The sequence below is a fragment of the Bubalus kerabau genome, chromosome 11 (assembly GCF_029407905.1).
Source record: "Bubalus kerabau isolate K-KA32 ecotype Philippines breed swamp buffalo chromosome 11, PCC_UOA_SB_1v2, whole genome shotgun sequence".
NCBI lineage: Eukaryota > Metazoa > Chordata > Mammalia > Artiodactyla > Bovidae > Bubalus > Bubalus kerabau.
This window is the reverse complement of record NC_073634.1, coordinates 70,497,038-70,508,433: the sequence shown is the minus strand read 5'-3', so window position 1 is coordinate 70,508,433 and position 11,396 is coordinate 70,497,038. Positions and strand designations below refer to the sequence as shown.

At 46.7% G+C, this 11,396-nt stretch overlaps 1 long non-coding RNA gene across 1 annotated transcript; it reads right to left on the bottom strand.

Moving 5' to 3' along the window:
* Window positions 1-3,012: 3,012 nt before the first annotated feature.
* LOC129622489 (uncharacterized) lies at window positions 3,013-9,035 on the bottom strand. Its single transcript, XR_008700013.1, has 3 exons — window positions 8,932-9,035; window positions 8,143-8,264; window positions 3,013-3,525 (listed from the first exon to the last, which is right to left on the bottom strand). It is a non-coding gene; the product is annotated as an uncharacterized LOC129622489 (long non-coding RNA).
* Between the last annotated feature and the right edge of the window lie 2,361 nt (window positions 9,036-11,396).

Genomic DNA, 11,396 nt, shown 5'->3' with positions numbered 1-11,396 from the left:
TTTTCTTGGTGTGACACTTGGATTGAAACACACCAGCAGAAGCCAGTCTGCCCTTCTCTAAAAGTAATTTTTGGCTCCCATATACCCTTGGCTGAGTTGGAAGTGTATGAATTGAAGCCTGAGTTGAGATTGAAAAGAGGGTGAATTGAGGTCATGAAGCTCTTAAACACTTATTACCTGAGAAAATATCTATAAAAGGACTTTTAATCCTGTAATGTATATAACATATGTAATATATGTAACATATGGAAGGGGAAACTTACCAGAAATGTGAATGAGAAGTAGGTAATACAGAGAGAAGGTATTACTTATTCTCTATTAAATTAAGAACTTTAAAGAGTAAGCAAAATTGTAGTAAGCCAGGTTTAAAAAAAAAAAGAGAGAAATCTAAAATGTGACCAAACTTAATAAATAACTGTGTATTGCAACCTCACTGTATCTCTCAGACCTGGTTTCCTGGTGTCTCAAGGAGAACATTTCAGGTAAAAGCCAAACGATGCTCAATCGTAAATCCACTTGAAAATAATAAAGTTCTTGATTCCAGTCAATTTCCCTTTTATATTATCAATACCCCGGAAATGGCTACCCAGTCCAGTACTCTTGCCTGGGACATCCCATGGACAGAGGAGCCTGGCAGGCTACAGACCATGGGATTGCAAAAGAGTAGCCATTACTGAGCGACTAACACTTTCTGTCCTTTTGAAAACTGGAACGTGGAATGCAATGTGGCAAATGTTAAGAAGTGGGAAATGCTGTTGGAAAATAATCTGATGTCAATGTACTTTTCTCCTGGAGTAGAGCAATCCTTTCCCTCAGGGCTTGGGCCCAGACCATCAGCCTCAGGCGGGCAGATGGAGAGGGTGGATGTCACTGCTGCATTCTCTAAAGGTCTCTCCTGTTGGAGGGATTGGAGTTCCCCACTTGAGTGTAAGTAGGTCAGACATGTTGGGACATGTCTGAACTGGTAGGCGGGGCCCCCAGATGCCTGTTTGGGTGAAGGCCTGAGCAGCCTCCTGTGGATTAGACTGGATACTTTGACCTCAGTCACTGGAGGGAAGGGTATCCTGAGACACGCCAGGTGCCACCACTTGGACTGGCCATTGGATATGTGGCTGGGTTCTTTGCATGGCAGGGACATCTTCTGCTACAAACGTTAGTAAGATAATCAGACAGTGGGCACAGTAGCCTGGTTTGATGTGTGTTAATTGAGCAGAACATCAAGGGATGCAAGGGCTTCTCTGGAGTTCCCCCACACATCACTGGGTCCCCTGACTTCCAGGGAGAGCACAGAGGTGGTGGGGGCCCTGTGGACACCACTGGGGGAGAGGCTGCACTGTCTCACACTGGATTTGTTCAAGGGCACCTCTAAGTACACCCCTTAAGATGCTCTGTGAGCAGGTAGGAGAAAAACCCAGAATACGGGTTACAGCTGCCTGTATGTTGTTATTTCATTGGTCCTGCAGGCTTGTGGGGCCCAAGGAAACTTTGGTTACATAAAAAAGGAAAAGCATACTGTAACTGGCAAACAAAATCTGTGTGTGTGTGTGTGTGTGAGAGAGAGAGAGAGAGAGAAGGAGAAAGAGAAATGAGCTTTCATTTAGAAGCTTTGGACGTGGTTGCAACCGGTTCCCCCAATACTTTTTAAATGACATTTTTTGAGCCTGGAAACCCAGCAGGCAAATCATGGAATTTTGGCTGGGGATGTTTTTAAAAAATGTAGGCTAGCAGTGAAAAAGGAGGCGGGAATTTGGCCGGGAGGCTTTAGGCTGTAAACCAAGCAGGGTTACCATGGTGGTGCTTCTACTGTTTATATAAACAAAGGTTTTTCCTGACAAACATACTTCATATTTAATAATCTTCAATCCACAGGGGCCTCTTCTCTTTGCGTGTAGCTAGTTCAAGCCATTTGGACTTGAGTAGAATTTTATTATTTTGGGAGGCTGTTTTCAGGCATCCTATACACTTTAAAAATTAAGCGTTGAGGACTTCCATCTTGAAGTATAAGGGTGAGAGGGGTCTAATGATTGGAAGAGAGATTAATCTGCAATATGATAATGTCAAACAGGCTTCTCGTGGATCTAAAGTCTATAGGACCAGCCTCCACTGAGCCTTCCGAAGAATCGACTGCCATTTTAATTCAGCTCATGTGTCTGACAAAATGCGTACTCCATCCCTCTGACTTCTCAGTCTCTCTTAAGAGCACCGAGTCCCCCCAGTCAACTCTGCTTCATGCTGCCATTGCCCAAGATGGAACCCGCATCCAATCATATGTAAAGTTGTAACAAGCTCCTGTATTGTAAGAGGACTCATTTGGTTATTAGTAAAGAAAAATCCTACATTTTTGAACTGAAGCACAAAAGGGGATTTATTGGTTCATGTAACTGCAAAGGCAGGGGTAGATCTGGCCTACACACCCATATCTCCAGAGGGCCCCGATTCTGGTACATCAGACATTGCTTGCTCCTTGGAGACTTTAGGTGGACTTAGTCTTTCTAGAAACTTTTTTTTTTTTTTTTTTGGCTGCACAGAAACTGTAGTTTCTGACCAGGAATTGAACTTGGGCCCTTGGCAGTGAGACCGTGGAGTCCTAATCACTGGACCACCAGGGAATTACCCAGTCCTCCTAGAAATCAGGACTTCTAGAAATAAGGAATGAGATAAGGAACTTAAAGAGCGCTTTCAGGCATCCTTTCCCCAAGACCATGAAGTGATCAGGAATCTCCGAAAGCCTCTGGGTAAAGAAAGCTGTTTGCATTTTTCTCCCTCCTGAACATCTGGACACTTAGATGCTCTGAGCAGCCTATGGGCTCAGAGCAGCTTCTTCAGGTGTCTCGTCATGGCCCTCTGGAATCTCCAAAGCCTGCAGGGACCACCGGCTTCTGGGCTGTTGCCCCTTCCAGAGTTTCCCTAATAAACTGGTTCCATTCCAGGGGCACCAAAGTGCATGATGCCTGTACACATGGCACGAGGGTTCCAGAGACCCAGATGAACCCTGATGATGTCCTCTGGGCATCTCCAGGACCAGCCAACCTGGGGTCCATCCATTAGCTTCATGACCCCAACTGCAGGGCCCCTAACAACTACAGGACCTCTGGGTTCCCTGCTACTCCCAGTGACATAGGAATTTTGCTCAGGTGTTTGGGAAAAGCCCACTCGTAGGTCTTCTGCCAGGTCTGGGTTGGATGTCTGTCTCGCTTGTCACGCCCTCTCCTAGGGCCATGCCTGGCCACCCCAAAGGTGCACCTTTGAGGCACCACAGGGCTCAGTTCCTGGAGTGCATGGGGCTGGGATGACACACCACGATGTCCACTCTCTCGCCCTTGGCTCCACCAAGAGCCATCTCCTCAAGATTCTTCTCCATCGAGTGTCCCATTCCCCTCTCCCCCATCTTATTCCTCCAGGCTTCCGTACTCATTACTTGTTATTTTAATGCAGAACAAATGATGCACAAAGAGACCTCCAGATTCCAGAGCTGGTTGGTGACCACCGGGCTGGGATCCAGGTGTCCTCATTCTCTGCTTTTTTCTTTTATAACCAAAAAAAAAAAAAAAAAAGACAGTGCAAATACAGCCAGTGTTTTAGTCCTGACAGTCTAATTTGAGAACTTTGGCGGACACCAATGCAGTTACAGTGTCGGGGCTATTGGCACCAGGGCCCTAGCAGAGAGTGCTGAAGGCAACACCAGACCCTGATGCGGGGCAAGATTGAAGGCCGGAGGAGAAGGGGATGACAGAAGATGAGATTGTTGGATGGCATCACCAACTCAATGGACATGACTTTGAACAAGATCCGGGAGTTGGTGATGGACAGGGAAGCCTGGCGTGCTGCAGTCCATGGGGTTACAAAGAGTCGGACATGACTAAGTGACTGAACTGAACTGAAGGCAACATCAACTTGGTCTGAAGACAGTGGTTGATGGTCAGAGAGAAAGGACAAGCTTCGAGTAAAGTGGCCTCTGAGAGGGCCCCTACTGGCACTCCAAACTGAGAGTAATGGGAAGAGACGGAGATCAGTAGGTGGCGAAAGGGTCACCTTGGTAAGAGAACATAGTGGACGTCACAAAGGGGTTCCCAGGGGTTTTTTAAACTAATTTGGTTGGAACTTGTCGGGGTCCACAGTACTCACAATTCTGCAAGTGGAGCCGAACCAGAAAAATGCTGTTCTGTGCTGTTACTGCGATCCTCTTGTACCTGCTTCCAGGTAGATGTGATCAGGAGGAAGCAAAGGGTGACTCAAACGTACAGAACCGAGAAGTTTTGTTCAGTTCAGCTTACTCTCAGACTCATGTCAGACTCTTTGCGACCCCATGGACTGCAGCATGCCAGGCTTCCCTGTCCATCACCAACTCCCAAAGCTTGCTCAAACCCATGTCCATCGAGTCGGTGATGCCATCCAACCATCTCATCCTCTGTCGTACCCTTCTCCTCCTGCCTTCAATCTTTCCCAGCATCAGGGTCTTTTCAAATGAGTCAGTTCTTCGCATCAGGTGGCCAAAGTATTGGGGCTTCAGCTTCCGCTGAAGAAATTTTGTTACGAAAGGTGAAAATCTCGGACGGAAGACAGTTGCTGTGACGGGGCGGAGGCCACTAGGGGGCAGTGCCTCTCCAGTCTGTCTCGGTCCAAATGTGCAAAATCCCGCGGGAGTAGGAGGAAGAAAGGAAATGTAGCCACATCGCCAGGCCTTTTATCCACACTGGGCACCCGCTCCCACTGCAGAGACCGGAGGCACCCCGCTCCCTGCTCTCACCCACCACAGCCCCCTCCCTTTTCCCCTTTCCAGAAATATTTGGTAAGCAGCCACTGTTGCTCGGGCACTTTTCTAGGCCCTGCAGGCACCCGCAGTTCTGGGATCTAGATTCTGGAAGGGAGGGGCCGAGGTCTCCCGGCAGCTCCTCCCACCTGGCCACCACCTCCACCTGCGCCCGGAGCCCCAGACTCGCCCGGCCCAGCGGCAGATGCTTCAGTCGCCCCAGGCCTGACTTTAGAAGGCCGAGTGACAGAGAACCTTCAGCCTTGCCACATCTTCTGTCTCCCACACCCCGGGTGTGGCTGGGATAACTGAGAATGGTGATCGGGTGACAGAGCTGCAGGGGCGTGAAGTGACCACCAGGTGGAGCTTGGAGACACCAAAGTCACTGTGATCGCAGGGCCCTAACAGTTACTTCTTTGGGGATGCCATAGGTCACAGAGACAGGGCAAGCGCAGCATAGCTTTAGAACAGTTCACTTGCCCCTGCGTGCTTAGAAAATTCCCAGATCAGATCAGTCGCTCAGTCGTGTCCGACTCTTTGTTACCCCATGGATCGCAGCATGCCAGGCCTCCCTGTCCATCACCAACTCCGGGAGTTCACTCAGACTCACGTCCATCGAGTCAGTGATACCATCCAGCCATCTCATCCTCTGTCGTCCCCTTCTCCTCCTGCCCCCAATCCCTCCCAGCATCAGGGTCTTTTCCAATGAATCAACTCTTCGCATGAGGTGGCCAAAGTACTGGAGTTTCAGCTTTAGCATCATTCCTTCCAAAGAAATCCCAGGGCTGATCTCCTTCAGAATGGACTGGTTGGATCTCCTTGCAGTCCAAGGGACTCTCAAGAGTCTTCTCCAACACCACAGTTCAAAAGCATCAATTCTTCAGCGCTCAGCCTTCTTCACAGTCCAACTCTCACATCCATACATGACCACAGGAAAAATCATAGCCTTGACTAGACGAACCTTTGTTGGCAAAGTAATGTCTCTGCTTTTCAATATGCTATCTAGGTTGGTCATAACTTTCCTTCCAAGGAGTAAGCGTCTTTTAATTTCATGGCCTCAGTCACCATCTGCAGTGATTTTGGAGCCCCCAAAAATAAAGTCTGACACTGTTTTCACTGTTTCCCCATCTATTTCCCATGAAGCGATGGGACCAGATGCCATGATCTTCGTTTTCTGAATGTTGAGCTTTAAGCCAACTTTTTCACTCTCCAATTTCACTTTCATCAAGAGGCTTTTTAGTTCCTCTTCACTTTCTGCCATAAGGGTGTTGTCATCTGCATATCTGAGGTTATTGATATTTCTCCCAGCAATCTTGATTCCAGCTTGTGTTTCTTCCAGCCCAGCGTTTCTCATGATGTACTCTGCATATAAGTTAAATAAACAGGGTGACAATATACAGCCTTGACGAATTCCTTTTCCTATTTGGAACCAGTCTGTTGTTCCATGTCCAGTTCTAACTGTTGCTTTCTGACCTGCATACAAATTTCTCAAGAGGCAGGTCAGGTGGTCTGGTATTCCCATCTCTTGAAGAATTTTCCACAGTTTATTGTGATCCACACAGTCAAAGGCTTTGGCATAGTCAATAAAGCAGAAATAGATGTTTTTCTGGAACTCTCTTCCTTTTTTGATGATCCAACGGATGTTGACAATTTGATCTCTGGTTCCTCTGCCTTTTCTAAAACCGGCTTGAACATCTGGAAGTTCACGGTTCACATATTGCTGAAGCCTGGCTTGGAGAATTTTGAGCATTACTTTACTAGTGTGTGAGATGAGTGCAATTGTGCGGTAGTTTGAGCATTCTCTGGCATTGCCTTTCTTTGGGATTGGAATGAAAACTGACCTTTTCCAGTCCTATGGCCACTGCTGAGTTTCCCAAATTTGCCGGCATATTGAGTGCAGCACTTTCACAGCAAATTCCCAAGAGTGCTCTAAACGCAGAGATAAGTGTTCATCTGCAAGATGGGGCCAGCCTGCCTCCCACCCAGGGTCAGGGCAGGAGTAAACAAGCTGGTGTCTGCAGGGCATGATCCCTAGGCAGAAGACTGTTTCCCTGAGTGTTTTAGACATCTGTGGTTTCTTCCTTCCTCCTTAACTGGATCCAGGAAATGGCTGTTGCCTGGGACAGCTGGGTCCTGAGTCCTGGCTTCTAGTGGAAAGAGGGGCTGAAGGGAAGTGGGGTTTCTGGTTGATGGATGACCACCCTAGATGGGTGTGTTTGTTAGATGCTGGATTTATTGGTAAAGAATCTACCTGTAATGCAGGAGACCCAGGTTCAATCCCTGGGTCAGGAAGATCCCCTGGAGAAGGGAATGGCAACCCACTCCAGTATTCTTGCCTGGAGAATTCCAAGGACACAGGAGCCTGGCAAGCTTTAGTCCATGGGGTCGCAAAGAGTTGGACACAACTGAGCAGTTAACTAACATTTTACACGCAGAAAGCCCGCCTTCAGTTGTGCAAAGCCGTGAAACGCTATTTTTGGTGGCTAAAGCCCATCTCTTGTGAAAGCCCACTCTTTTATTCTCTGCTGGTTTGGAGTAGAGAATTCAGGGTCTGATATAGCCACCCACGCCAGCCAGACATTTGCTGACATTTGATAGCAAATTGCAACTTTCCAGGTTAAAATTCAGGTGTAGAAATCAAGAAAGTAAATCCATCTTTAAATATTCTTCTCCTTAGTGTTGTCTTTTTTCTTTTTGGCTGCTATCCCTTTGGCACAAGGAATACAGCTGAGGGTCGCAAAGCTGAAATGTTTCTTTCTCAGTCCACAGCACAGTGGGGATAAGAAAAGAATGTCAGTGTCCTCAAGGTAAGTGTGCTGTCTGCCTCAGCGTCCCAGGCTGGGTGTGACCAGGGCACATTTATCTCTGACTGTAGCTAAAATGAGAGTCCAAGGTAAGTGGAATTTTGCCTTGATTTGGAAGTTGGATCTGGTTGTTCAAAACAATTTGGAATTCCTGGGTGTCGAGGTAGCTTTGGGACCCTGGGTCTCATTAGTGCCTGCTTCTTGTTCCATGAGCAGTGGCCCTGGTGTGGAGAAGAGCAGACATCAGCCTCTCAGGTGGCCAGCTTGCCGGTTAATCTTCAGGGTCAGCTTGGAGGGATCAGAAGTCTGGCTGAGAGCAGATCTGAAAAGACCTGCTAGGGCATGGGGCCAGGAGAACCAGTCACGCTGAACGGCAGATACAAACAGGTGGACAGTGATTCAGCCTTGATCTCCCAAATGCCAAACTGGCTTGTCCTGGTTTGGCCAGTATGTGTGACTCTCAGCAGTTACTTGCTAGTAGAAACTCACATTTCAATCAGCTTTACAGATCACTACCCACACAGGGCCCTTCCCTTTCCCCTCCCTTCTCCCAAGCCTCTTCCAGTGTGCTGTCTTATAAGAACTTACCTGTGGTCCTGGCTCTGCCTTGTGTCAACACGTGGCTGCCCTGGCTTGGGACAAGGGACATTGTTCTTCTTTTTGCTATTCCATGCAAAGATGTGGGTGTCAAATAAAAATCTAGTCACAACCTGAAAGTAGAGAGTTATTTTATTTGGTGGGAATGTTTAGGACCCTGAGCCTGGGAGACAGCATCTCAGTATCTCTGAGAAAACTGCTCCAGGGAGGCAGGAAGGGGAGTTAGGGCTATATACAAGTTTGCAACAAAGGGGGCAGGCAGCCTGAACGTTAAAGATTATTGTGAGGTAAGGAAAATCAGATACCAAGTTAAGGAATTTTGCATTCTTCTGTGTATGGGAAGATGCAAGCCTCTGGGCTCACTGAATTCATTCCTTTCATATGCACCTCAGCTATCTGGGGCCAAACCCGGTTTCCTGATTGTTTACATCCTTCTTTCCTTGTTCACCTTATGGGGTGGCAGATGGCTGCTTCTGCATTCCCCTCCTCCCCCAGCTCCTCAGCAATCACCATGGGGCGCTGGGTGGTGGCATCTGCTGGATCACGTGTGTTGTGTTCCATTTTGGGAGCCCTCCTTCACATTTGGAGGCCTGAAATCGCTGATGGCTGTGACTTTTCTTGTTTATTGATATAGCAGCAGATATTCCATTTCACATGGGTAAGCTTTTCTCTCCATACCCTGTGATGTGGCTGAGATCAGCTGACATATTTCATAGACTGTAGGGGAGGCTTGGACAAGCAGAGTTCTGTGAGACACAGAGTGTCCTGGTATCCACCTACCTGATATAGCGGTACTTAGGGCCACCAGCCTGTCCTTGGGGAGCAGAGTTCTATCGTCATCCTCTGTCCCCCAAAGAGAGGGCCGTGTACACCCTCCCTACATCCTGGCCTTCAAGTGTGAGAGAGGGTGGGGACTGGAATTCACCTCTGGGACAAACTTTACTTTATATCCCCAGGCCCAGAGATAAGAGGAAATGCCTTTTCACCGCAGCCCAGGACTCAGATCCTTTCATTTCCTGTGCTGGGACCTGCCTTTCCTAGGACATTTGACAGTGGGGCTGTTCATCCAGCCCCACCCGTCGGGGTTGCTCTGTCCTCCTGGCCGGCAGGATGGACCTCGCGGCGCAGCAGTGCACTCTAGCACTCTTGGCGGGTGTGGAGGATGTCAAAGTCCAGTCCCTTTGCCTCCCCTCAGCACCAGGTGAAGCTCTTGTCTGCCAGGAACGTCCTCATGCAGCCTCCGGGTAGCTGCACAGGTCCCCTTGGGGATAATGTGTGGACATTTGCTGGACTCAACGTGGTTTTCTCAGAAAAAAGGCAGCTCTGCTTTGGGGTTGGATTTAACCATTGACCGGTCCTTATGGACACAGACTGACAGCCTCGTGAGAGACCATAGGTCAGAGAACCCAGCCAAACCTGGCCAGACCCCCCACTGCAGGAACTGTGAAATAATAAATGTTTGTTACTCTAAAATGCTAAATTTTGGAGTAATTCATTACACAGCTATTTGGGTTTTTTTTTAATTTAAATTTATTTATTTTCATTGGAGGCTAATTACTTTACAATATTGTATTGGTTCTGCCATACATCAACATGAATCTGCCACAAGTATACCCGTGTTCCCCATCCTGAACCCCCCTCCCACCTCCCTCCCCATACCATCCTTCTAGGTCATCCCAGTGCATCAGCCCCAAGCATCCTGTATTGAACCTAGACCGGCGATTCATTTCTTATATGATATTATACATATTTCCATGACATTCGCCCAAATCATCCCACCCTCCCTCTCCCACAGAGTCCAAAAGACTGTTCTATACATCTGTGTCTCTTTTGCTGTCTCGCATACAGGGTTATCGTTACCATCTTTCTAAATTCCATATGCATGCGTCAGTATGCTGTATTGGTGTTTTTCTTTCTGGCTTACTTCACTCTGTATAATCGGCTCCAGTTTCATCCACCTCATTAGAACTGATTCAAATGTAATCTTTTTAATGGCTGAGTAATACTCCATTGTGTATATGTACCACAGCTTTCTTATCCATTTGTCTGCTGATGGACATCTAGGTTGCTTCCATGTCCTGGCTATTATAAACAGTGCTGCGATGAACATTGGGGTACATGTGTCTCTTTCAATTCTGGTTTCCTCGGTGTGTATGCCCAGCAGTAGGATTGCTGGGTCATAAGGCAGTTCTATTTCCAGTTTTTTAAGGAATCTCCACACTGTTCTCTATAGTGGCTGTACTAGTTTGCATTCCCACCAACAGTGTAAGAGGGTTCCCTTTTCTCCACACCCTCTCCAGCATTTATTGCTTGTAGACTTTTGGATAGCAGCCATTCTGACTGGCATGAAATGGTATCTCATTGTGGTTTTGATTTGCATTTCTCTGATAATGAGTGATGTTGAGCATCTTTTCATGTGTTTGTTAGCCATCTGTATGTCTTCTTTGGAGAAATGTCTATTTAGTTCTTTGGCCCATTTTTTGATTGGGTCATTTATTTTTCTGGAATTGAGCTGTAGGAGTTGCTTGTATATTTTTGAGATTAGTTCTTTGTCAGTTGCTTCATTTGCTATTATTTTCTACCATTCTGAAGGCTGTCTTTTCACCTTGCTTATAGTTTCCTTTGTTGTGCAGAAGCTTTTAAGTTTAATTAGGTCCCATTTGTTTATTTTTGCTTTTATTTCCAATATTCTGGGAGGTGGGTCATAGAGGATCCTGCTGTTGATATGTGTCGGAGAGTGTTTTGCCTATGTTCTCCTCTAAGAGTTTTATATTTTCTGGTCTTACATTTAGATCTTTAATCCATTTTGAGTTTATTTTTGTGTATGGTGTTAGAAAGTGTTCTAGTTTCATTCTTTTACAAGTGGTTGACCAGTTTTCCCAGCACCACTTGTTAAAGAGATTGTCTTTTCTCCATTGTATATTCTTGCCTCCTTTGTCAAAGATAAGGTGTCCATAGGTGTGTGGATTTATCTCTGGGCTTTCTATTTTGTTCCATTGATCTATATTCCTGTCTTTGTGCCAATACCATATTGTCTTGATGACTGTGGCTTTGTAGTAGAGCCTGAAGTCATGCAGGTTGATTCTTCCAGTTCCTTTCTTCTTTCTCAAGATTGCTTTGGCTATTCAAGGTTTTTTGTTTTTCCATATAAATTGTGAAATTATTTGTTCTAGCTCTGTGAAAAATACCATTGGTAGCTTGATAGGGATTGCATTGAATCTATAGATTGCTTTGGGCAGTATACT